A 10,611-nucleotide genomic window follows, 5' to 3' on the forward strand; every position below is an offset into this window, starting at 1 on the left:
ACATAGACTAACAACATTGCAGGCTTAAACTCACGCTGTATGATATGGCAACCTATCTTATTACTAAGGATAAAATACCTGAAATCCTTGCACCGTATCCATATTCGCTCCCAGTAGATAAATGACATGAGATTAATAAACAAGTAGTGTATTGTGAAGACTAATAATAAACAGCAGCTCCCCTTTGACTGTAATATCTCCATTGCTCAAACAATCATGTATTAGCAATAAGACTTACCATTAATGTAATGACTTACTGTAAATATATAGCTCTTGAAATAGAACATTCTCTGTAAATAGCTGACATTGTAATTATAAGGTGTGAAGGATAGATGAAATTGTTTATGTAATAATCTCCTTTGAGGTCTGATAAAGATCTTTTGTGCCCTCTGTAATGCTTTTTGCGCTACCGCTCACAGGATGAGTATGGGGTGCACAATAACCCAGCCGCCTCCGGCGGCAACAATCAATCAATCAATCAAGCCAGACATGACAAGGCGGATCTCATCGAAACTTCCCTAAAGTACTGAACAATTTGGAGGATACTGATCCAGACAATTTCTTCAAAAGGTCAGATGAAACACAAACATAAGGCAATGGTTTCAAGCTCAACAAGCTACAATATAGGACAGAAAACGGATGATGTTTTACCCATTAGATTATAAACCCATGGAACTGCCTACCCGCCGATTAAATGTCAAAATATTGATGCCATTCAAAGTTCAGTTGGATAAAATCATCAGGACAAATGCCCATTTGACAAGTCACCAGCTTCCTGTCAACGTCGAGGCCACTAGGCAGATGGTGGCCCTCAGATAAACATCTTAATGGGCGACTGTAATGTAAAACAGTCTGGGACAATCAAGATTCTTTTTGAGAGCGGTTTACATGATATAATTCGTTATGGAATCATGACCTAGACTAACACTAGGCTCTGAACATGAATTTATATTCAGCCTAATTTAACATCTATACTTAAGACTCAGTAGAAGTGGAATATCAGCAGACAGTGCCAATAAATATGTAGAATAACTGGACATACGTTGTATATTCAGAGGAAGGGTTTGTATACTAGCATGGCTTGCGAAGTGTGGAGGCAACATGACGACTAGGCTGCAAGTGAGTGGTGAGCAAGTTGAGGGAACTTGAATTACGAAATCGTTTTATTTTTGGACCACATTTGCGGTGTGGACGTTGCCTGAATAATGTTTTTCCAGATTTGTTCCCCACAATTGTACTGTTCAACTGCTCTTGTAGTTCTTTAAAATCAACCTGTCCTCTTATAAATTACGTCTGAATTTAGCCAGTTGCGCATATGGCCGAAAATGGACGTAATTTGAAATCATTAATTGAAAGTTTCCTTTACTAACCTAACCGAGTAAGCCGGAGGACTCACATCAGAAAACGGGACAGTACGTCACTTTCGTGAGCCGATTTCATTTCAAATTACGTCCATTTTTGACAATACGGGCGAACGAGCAAAAAGCGACGTAATTTTAAGAGGACGGGTTGGAAGATCAGCACACAGCAACCCGTGTCTAACCCGTGACTTTGGCATAGGTTAAAAGTTGTTTAATCTGCTGACACGTAGACCATAAAAGCGATGACACATAATACCAGCGACTGCCTTCTTTTATCTGTATAATGTTTGTGTAAGATGTGACAACAGGCCACAGACCTCTCGCATTTAATTACTAGTGTCACTAAAATATATAGCATAATGGATGACTTTAGTGGCACACACATTAGCCTAGGTCACACCATAACAACGAGAAAAAGATTATACACACAAACACACACATTATATATATATATATATATATATATATATATATATATATATATATATATATATATATATATATATACATATATATATATATAATATATATATATATATATATATATATATAACTGAAAACTCACACCCCAGAAGTGACTCGAACCCGGGGTGTGAGTTTTCAGTTGCATATTATCCTGGGGACCATTCAGGCTTGTTCGCATTTGTGTTCCTCACGTGTGCCCCAAAGAATGAGGTGATTTGGTAAAATGCTATGCCCAAGATTACTATCCGAGTGCCGGCGGTGGGGTGGTTCAAATAGCCTCGGCTATCACCTCATTATGTCCGGTCGTGATGGTCAAGTGGATTAAGGCGTCTTGTACATACCAGTTGCGTTGCTCCTGGGAGAATGGGTTCGAGTCACTTCTGGGGTGTGAGTTTTCAGTTGCATATTATCCTGGGGACCATTCAGGCTTGTTCGCATATATATATATATATATATATATATATATATATATATATATATATATATATATGTCGTACCTAGTAGCCAGAACTCACTTCTCAGCCTACAATGCAAGGCCCGATTTGCCTAATAAGCCAAGTTTTCATGAATTAATATATTTTCTCTAATTTTTTTCTTATGAAATGATAAAGCTACCCATTTCACTATATAAGAGGTCAATTTTTTTTTATTGGATTTAAAATTAACGTAGATATATGACCAAACCTAACCAACCCTACCTAACCTAACCTAACCTATCTTTATAGTTTAGGTTAGGTTAGGTAGCCGAAAAAGTTAGGTTAGGTTAGGTTAGGTAGGTTAGGTAGTCGAAAAGCAATTAATTCATGAAAACTTGGCTTATTAGGCAAATCGGGCCTTGCATAGTAGGCTGAGAAGTGAGTTCTGGCTACTAGGTACGACATATATATATATATATATATATATATATATATATATATATATATATATATATATATATATATGTTGTTGTTGAATGTGACCTAAAGGGTAAGATTAATGATTCTAATACGAATCTCAATATTTCCTATTTTTTTCTTCACTGTCGAGAGTAGTTGAAAAATTAACTCTCTTAAGTTTATTTTCACACTTTATTTATGGTATGGCGCCTAGAATCGTTTCGCAAGACACTTCTTACATTCTCGAAGACAATTTTACATACTCTGTTAATGGTTATTTTCGTTTTTTTTTGGCGCGAGGTGATAGGACTAGAATCAATGGGTACATTTTACAGACAATTTTACATTTTTAATATTTTGGAGTGAGGTGATACAAGACATGATTGATATGAACAAGTGAATCAATGGGTACTTTAAGTGTTTTATCTTCTTGCTTCTGTGTTGGTTCGGGGTCTTGAAATGGTTAGAATGTAATTATGTGTTAATTGGCTGTTGATTGCTGGTTTTGACTTTTTGATGTGTAGTGCCTCGCTGATGTCGAGTCTCCGGGCTGTCATTCGTCAGCCCGTCCTCGCATACAAAAATACAAGCTCGTTAATCCAGCTGCCAAATCCCCTGTTTATGAATGAAAAAGCGGTTTACACACGATTCACAACTGATAACGTCCGAACACTTCCGGAACAAGTGCTTCGCTCACGTCCTCTGTTCGAACCACAATTCTATAAATGCTTCACCCACGTTCTTCAATTACAAATAATCGCCAACAAAACCTAAACACCTAACCTACGCCTAACCATACATTAAATTTTTATGTATAATAATATTAATTTATATAGGAGAACAAACCAATTTTTAATACACAGTATGTTAAAACTGATGAATGCGTCTGGGAAGGACGGCCGCTGCTTTAAACAGCCTAGTGTGAGAACGGGTTGCACGCACGTACTTTAAATACAAATAATCGCCAACAGAACCTAAACACCTAACCTAACCTATGCTTAACTATACATAGAATTGTTATGTATATGAACATTAATTTATATATGAGAATAAACCAATTTTTAATACACAGTATGTCAAAATTGATGAATGTGTCTGGGGAGGACGGCCACTGCTTTAAACAGCCTAGTGTGAGGACGGGTTGCATTCGTAAACAGGGGGTTTGGCGGCTGCATGGAATGAACATTTGACCATTGTTGATTAGGCCGGACTGATCCGATCACAGGAACAGAGCAAAGCAGACATAAAACAAATGTTCGAGTGTAATCAATTATGAGTCAAGTGTAACAGCCCGTCCTCAAACAAAGGGCAATTGCTCTTTAATTCAGCTGCCAAACCCTTTGGTTATGAATGAAAAACAGAGGTCACGACCTCTCAGTAGGGTGCAGTCGCACCTCCCAAATCTCCAGTATCAGTTAATGATACTGGTAATGGCTCTAAAGGGCCACCACTTACGGGGTATTCATGCCCGTGCCACCTTTTGGGTGACTTAATCTTCATCAATCAATCCGATACATAAATAACGCCATTAACCTTCAGGAAGAGATAGTTGGATTATGAGAGAATTCGTTAACAAGTAAATTCAAATTCAAATGTTTATTTAGGTAAAGTACATATATACAATGGGTGATACAGATATTAATGAATTTATAGATAGAGCTAGTACATACAATGCCTAAAGCCACTATTACGCAAAGCGTTTCGGGCAGGAAAAACACTATATTAAGACTAATTTTGTACATAACATATTGTAAAGCTGTATCTTATGAGTCGGGTTCAAGGGGAAAGTTCATGGAACTCCAGTGTAAGGAAAGATAATAAGAGCAGTACAGATAAGCGATAACGGTGTCGAGGGAGTCAAGAGGCAGGTGAGGCCAGTGGTGAGTGCAGACGTCGGCCACAGCACCAGCCACCACCACCCTGCTGCTGCTGCTGCTGCGTCTCGTCTGGTGAGTGTACACCAACCCTGCATGGTCCATCACTTATATCATTATATATATATATATATTATATATATATATATATATATATATAATATTATATATATATATATATATATATAATACGCACAGATACATATACACACACGTATATGTGTGCGTACTCCCCAAATAGGTGAGTACACACACATATACGCACACATACACAAAGCTGGTGAATGTGAGAGCGGCCTTCAGGACGTCAACAAAGAGTCCTTCAAGGCATATGTTCACCACATATGTCAGACCTATTAGAGTAAGCGGCGCCAGCACGGAGTCTACACCCTGTTTAAGTACAAAAAACTTGAGAAACTTAAAAAGAGTTATGAAACCAGGCTGGCGCTGTGTGCTCACCACTGATTTGTTGTGGGTTTGGTGTCCGGGAGGATGATACGCTTGGAGGACGACGACAGGTCACGTGTGTGGGACCTGGACGACAGGTCACATGTGGGGGGACCTGGACGACAGGTCACATGTGGGGGACCTGGACGAGAGGTCACACATGGGGGGGGCCTAGATAAGAGGTCACACATGGGGGGCGGCGACCTGGACGAAGGGTCATACATTGCCCGAAGGCAGTGACGAAGAGTCACACCTTTAAATTGAACACCTTTATAATCCAGTGATATATATCAGATGGGTTTCTCACGTGTCATGTTATTGAGATGAATGCACCACAGGTGGAAGTGGTGTATAGGCTTAAATGGTTTCCCAAGCCTATGTACAACTGGAAACTGTATGCCCTCCTCCAGGATTTGAACCTGGGCCGGCAGAGAACCAAATTCCTGGCAGGTCATCATATAGCCATTCAAACAGCGGTTGCCCATAATCGCTGGGTAAGTGGTTATATGACTGCCCTGCCAAAGGTTTGGTTCCCTGGCGGGCCAGGCTCGAATCCTGGAGGGGTCATAGAGTTTGCAGTTATATATAATATGTATAGCAAACCCCACGGGGCTATTGATTCTGGACAACAACTAATTGACGGTTAAGAGGCGGAAAACATACACGGATTTAGAGACAGCTGTATAACAAATGTTCAAGAAATGTGGGGGTAACTAATTCAAAATTACCAACTAGCAGAAAGTCTAGCCAAATATCCCCAGTTTACTAAGTGTAGGGGGTTGCAAATACAGGTGACTGCAACCTTTCCACCACCGCTCCCCCGGGCTAGGGAGGGGGGGGGGGTGCATAATAATAAGCGAATCAAATTATGAAATTATCTCACCACATCTGTAGCTGACTAACTTAGATACTGTACTTGTAGTCGTTCTCAAACCCTTTGTTGATATAATGTCATTAAACTGTATAACTAGCTTACCAAGATTGTAACGTGCTTAAATAAATAAATTTTGGGGTTCAGTTCATGAGGCTATGTGCTTCTGTAAACTTTTCCACTGCTGCCCACAGGATGGCTGTGTGCTGTATAATAAATTAACTAATCCATAATTATAATAATTTATTTAGACAAAAGTACATACATTCATACATAGGATACAAGAACAGTGTTGGATTCCTAGTTAAGACAATTACAACTGAACTAACTAACGTTTCAGTTTATTTAAAGGTTCACATGAGGCGCAGCTTCCGACAAGCATTTTGTTCTCCACAGGCATTTCAAGGTCATTTATATAATTCGCTATAGCTCGCGTAGCTACCTAATTAACTAATCTACCGCACTCGCCAATTACTGTAGCTCTGTGAGCTGATAATGCAAGTCCGTATGGTAATTTCTAATTGTGGTCTGGGTACACAGAGGTCACACAGGCCTGCAGGGTATATCTGGTCTGGGTACACGATAGCTGGCAATAAATATACAATAAATTATTCTGTAAATGATGTGTTCTTTGCATTTGCCGAAAAAGACATCACTGGGACTTACCATTAATCTTGTGATGTTGTTAGTCTGATTACGGGCACTCAATCGTTTGTGTTATAACTAACTACCTTTACTTTGCTCCTGAAGTGCAACTAAACAAGTGTAGATGTTTGGAAATGGCTGGTGCCTCAAATATGAGGATAGGCTACAACAGCATGCTTAAGGAGCTTAACCTAATTCCTGAGAAAAAGAGACGAACTAGATGAGACCTGATGACTACATACAAAATACCGAGGGGAATAGGATGTGCACAGCCTTTTCTTACTGATCGTCATTGGTCATTCAAGTTCAAGTTCAAGTATGTTTATTGAGACAAGAAAAAATACATCTCAAAGGGATAGAGTAGCTTAGGCTATTTCTACCCCCCTCTACTTCAAGTCCCTCAAGGGGCGCACAAATTCAGTGAGTACAGATACACAAATCACAATACAACATTTAACATTGCATATTAATATAGTAAGTGTTACAATCATTGCGGCAAAATTCTTGTAGTTCCTAAGTATTCTGTCTATCATATCATTATCACACATCCAAACAATTTGAAGTGGTACACTACTTATTTCCTTATTTCTATGGTTATCCATAATTTGACACTTTAATACATAATGGTCTTCCAAGTTCAAGTAGGTTTATTGAGACAAGTTAAAAAAAAAAAAAAAAAAAAAAAAAAAAAAAAAAAAAAAAAATCAAAGATTAGCTTAGGCTATTTCTACCCCTTCCCATACTTCAAGTCCCTCAAGGGGCGCACAAATTCAGTGAGTACAAATACAAGAATCCCATGTAACATATCGGGTTAATATAGTACTATCTAAGAGTATAATAGTGTACATCCACCGCACTAGATTTTAACCCATTAACGCTCCAAGATAATATTCTCACTCTACTTTCATCCATGATTTAATAAAACTACCTTTGCCCTGTCTGTCACATTCCATGAGATACGAGATTTTCTCAGACAGACTCTCCCAACACTGTAACATTTCTGCTTTCTCCTCATTTGCACAACAGCTACTAGCATCAAAGGTGATCTTATTCATATCTAATTTCTTTCTTATTTCTCTATACCGTTTTACTTTAACCTTTGTTTCGACATTTGTCACTACAGAAGGTTGAACGCTAACACTACTAGAAAGTTCATTTTCCTGACTATCCTCTATCATCAATACGTCATGTTCTTCCTTACTTTCTTCAACGCACATTTCACGTCCTGTTTCACTTTCCACTTCACGTCCTATTTCACTTTCCATTTCACGTCCTGTTTGACTTTCCATTTCACGTCCTGTTTCACTTTCCATTTCACGTCCTGTTTCACTTTCCATTTCACGTCCTGTTTGGCTTTTCATTTCACGTCCTGTTTGGCTTTCCATTTCACGTCCTGTTTGGCTTTCCATTTCACGTCCTGTTTGGCTTTCCATTTCACGTCCTGTTTCACTTTCCATTTCACGTCCTGTTTCACTTTCCATTTCACGTCCTGTTTCACTTTCCACTTCACGTCCTGTTTCACCACCATCTTCACCCCGTCTACCCCCCATAGTTAATTTTTCTAATGCCTCAATCCTCTTTTCTAGTTTTTTTAGATATTCCAATATTTGAGTACCAACCTCAGAGTTCACTATATTGACCTGAACCTTGTTTCCACAAGGTTTAATTTTTTCAGCTGCATTTCCTACTTTCCCTAGGCTCGCCTTAATTGTCTCTGTTCCTTTCTCCCACACATTGTTCATAGGCGCTGTCATTGGCTTCCAACTGTTTCCTCCATGTTCCTGCTGCACAATCTTTCCTTCCTTCGAGGATACATCTATCCTGCTTGTAGCACCCGTCCTCGAGTCTCTCAGATGAGGCTTCATGCGACATAGATAGGAACCAGCATTGTGGCTTCCTCGACAATTGCAACAAGATGGGACGATTTTTTCACCGTTTTTAATCTTGACTCTACACTCTCGAGAGTCGTGTTTCTTACCACAGTACCGACACCTGGAGTCAAACTGGCATTTCCAAGCCATATGTCCCCAACGAGAACACTTCATGCATAATATGGGCTCCTCAATGTATTTTACAACTTTCCTGTAGCCTAGTCCTTGCACAAAAATTCTTTCTGGAGCCTCACCCTTTACCAAGGCAACAACCTGGCTTTGTTTTTCACCACGAACACTGTTCCTCTTTGCCCAAACAACACTATCATTGTTGAGCAATAGATAATCAGGATCCAAATAAGTTGGATACTTAAACACTATGACCTTGGTGTACATCATACCTTTTTCCGGAGTAACCATCACAATATTCTCAAACCCATCCTTCGTTAGGTGTTCCACGGCCTCCTCTGTCCCAACTGTTATATAGGGCCGGTGAAGACCCTCCTTGAATAGTGGTTCATATTAAAAAAACTCCTTAGCCAAACGAACCGTCCACTCCAGCTTTTGATGGAAATTCAGTTGACATGCTGTAGGGAACAACAGCCTCTTCCTTCCATTAGTCTGCATCTCCCGCGTCCTGCTGAGCATGTCTTCATTTTTTGGTCTCTTTGTTATTTCCTCCTCACTGTCTTCGTCTCGCTGTCTTTGAATATTTCTCCGTTTATATCTGTTTACTACTGCTTGATACGGCCTAGTATCATCCTGTCTGCCATCCCCACTGTCACACTCTCCAGGCCCAGTACAGGATCTTCCATCACCTAGGCAGACCGCCTCAGCCATTTCCTCGATACACAAAGGCACTGTATCACTGCAACAGTCGAGAACAAATTCACAACATCTAGCTGCAGCAGCCACGTGCAAACACGAAGATGCGGAGCAACACGTCCTCCTCGCATCATGCAGCAGACCGCACTGTCATTGGTCATAATCTTCACCTGGGAGGAAGTTAGAAACGGTAAGGAGTCCACATCGACCTAAGGAACTACTCGTATGCTGTGTGGGTGATCAACAAATGGCCATCCATTTGTTGGACAATGGCATTGTCACACTTCACATTGTGACACTTCTTTCAGTGACATTGAAAGAAGTTTGCAACTCCACCTAGTTGCAAGCTCAGGTAAAATAAGTCATATATTACCGTAAATGTATGAAAAATCGCAAGGTATAAAAGGTTACGAGACGGGGCCCAGTTAGATTGAACTTCTGAGAGACACTAATAGGTAAGTAATGATAGTAAGGGCACTCTAAGAGTCTGTACTATACATAATATATATAGCATATTTCATCAACAATGAGCTCACACTGTAGTGAAACCTCCTTTGTAAAATTTGTTGCTTCTCGACATGGAAAACGCATTGATGATTTGAAATGAAGGTACATGTAGTCAAACATGTGTTCCCTGTCTGGTAGAGCTTCCCGAGGTTGTCTGAAACGTCCAGCACAAGCTATGATCTATTTCTACACCCTTGGAAAGTTTTAAACGTAGGGTGAACATTCGGGGGGGGGGGAGTATATACCTAAGCTACTCTATCCCTTTGAGATGTATTTTTTTTTGTCTCAATAAACATATTTGAACTTGAACTTGTGAACATTACGGGCTATTCATACCCGTACCACCTCTTGTGTGTGGCTTAATCTTTTTCAATCAATCACTCAGTAGAGTGAGCAGATACTATGGGTGTGGGGAAATATCGGGAATAAATAGGAGCTGCCTCGCATGAGTCAATATGTATCTTGCATTTTCCCATATTATAACCTGTGCTTGAAACTTTCCAGTTAATGTTGTTACTTGGTAACTTGCTTTAAAGATCTGCATCTGTATTTCCGAATAAATTGTTCCCTATTTTTTTTTAATTAAAACTTATTCCAATAAAATTCGTAATGTCGAGTTCTAGCTTTGTTTGGTACTTTCAGAGGCTTTTGGTTCCATGTAATGGGGGGAAAGGGGGAAAGGACAGGAAGCCTGTTAAGTTTTTCGAGATTTCCCTAACCAATTCCCACGTACAGAGCCCTGAAGCACCCTATTCCTCTTCACCTGCAACTATTCCCCTGGCTTGACTTCATTTATGTTGTCTGTTTCCTCTGTGATACCATGTCATGAACCGGTTAAAGTCTCCGGCAATACTATACGCCTCAAACTTC

This window comes from Procambarus clarkii, chromosome 65 (genome assembly GCF_040958095.1).
Source record: "Procambarus clarkii isolate CNS0578487 chromosome 65, FALCON_Pclarkii_2.0, whole genome shotgun sequence".
Taxonomy (NCBI): domain Eukaryota; kingdom Metazoa; phylum Arthropoda; class Malacostraca; order Decapoda; family Cambaridae; genus Procambarus; species Procambarus clarkii.